Here is a 1385-nt window from a genome sequence, read left to right as displayed (position 1 = left end):
AGCCTCAGCTCCCAGCCCCACGCGCCCCGGCGGGTGAGCAGACAAGCCTCTCAGGCTGGTGAGTGCCAGTCGGCACCGATCCTCTGCGCGGGAATCTCTCCGCTTTGCCCCCTGCACCCCTGTTGCTACGCTCTCCTCAGCGGCTCCAAAGCTCCCCTGCTCCGCCACCCACAGTCTCCACCCGTGAAGGGGCTTCTAGTGTGTGGAAACCTTTCCTCCTTCACAGCTCCCTCTCACTGGTGCAGGTCCTGTCCCTATTCTTTTGTCTCTGTTTTTTCTTTTTTCTTCTGCCCTACCCAGGTACGAGGGGAGTTTCTTGCCTTTTGGGAGGTCTGAGGTCTTCCTCCAGCGTTCAGTAGGTGTTCTGTAGGAGTTGTTCCACGTGTAGATGTATTTCTGGTGTATCTGTGGGGAGGAAGGTGAACTCCGTGTCTCATTCTTCTGCCATCTTGAAGCTCTACCCAAAGGGTTTTGATCTAAACTCATTTCCCTCTCTCAACAAATTCTTCAGATTTCCTTTCAATTCCTTTCTTTGGCAACTCTCTCATCCAAGACCTAAATTATTCACTCGGACAACTTCGGAATCAAATGGCCTTCTTGTCTCAGTGGGTAGTTCTACCAACATAAGGGTCTCAGAAAATCTCCCTAAAATTATTAGAAACAAAATTCTGGGTTACATACTCCATTGGCTTCGCTGAGTAAAGCATTTATTTTACCTTTGTGGATCTGAGAAGAGTAATTTCTTTCATTAGAATCTTTGGCTTGAACTTATTAAGAAGATATGGTCTGATTCTCTTTCTGTAGAAATTAACTTTTCAGCTTACCTAGAAGTGGTTAATGAAACTCAAGCTATAATGAATGGTGAAGGGTAGTCATTAACTTACTCTGAAGCATCCCAAGACCCCAAATCAATTTTTATTTCTACTTTGGAGATAGAAGTTCCATATTTTCCTTTCCATCTTTTTGTCAGTGAATAATGGGAAAAGGAATCTTGTGACATCTTAGGCTTGGATGATGGCATTTACTGGTAGGAAAGAAATTGATGCTTGCGGTGCATTGGTCAGAGGTGGAAATCCCTTTGAGTTTACTTCATGAAACCATTTTCCCAAAGACTGGGCAAAAGAATATCTATAGTTCACAGAAAATGAGCAGAGTTTTGAGTGACTAGAATTTAGTGTCTCTCTGATGATATATCTTGGTGTCTGTCTCCCTTTAACCCAGGCAAGTCAGCAGCCCCATCAAGGCTATAAAAGGGAGAGACTGGGATTTAATTCTTTACTGGTTTCAACGTGCTATGATCAGGAGGACAAAGGAATTAAGTCTATCTATTAGACCCAAGCATTGGTGATAGGCTGTTATTAGTCCTTGCAAGTTTTAAGTTATCT

This window comes from Globicephala melas, chromosome 12 (genome assembly GCF_963455315.2).
Source record: "Globicephala melas chromosome 12, mGloMel1.2, whole genome shotgun sequence".
NCBI lineage: Eukaryota > Metazoa > Chordata > Mammalia > Artiodactyla > Delphinidae > Globicephala > Globicephala melas.
This window is presented reverse-complemented; position numbering follows the sequence as displayed.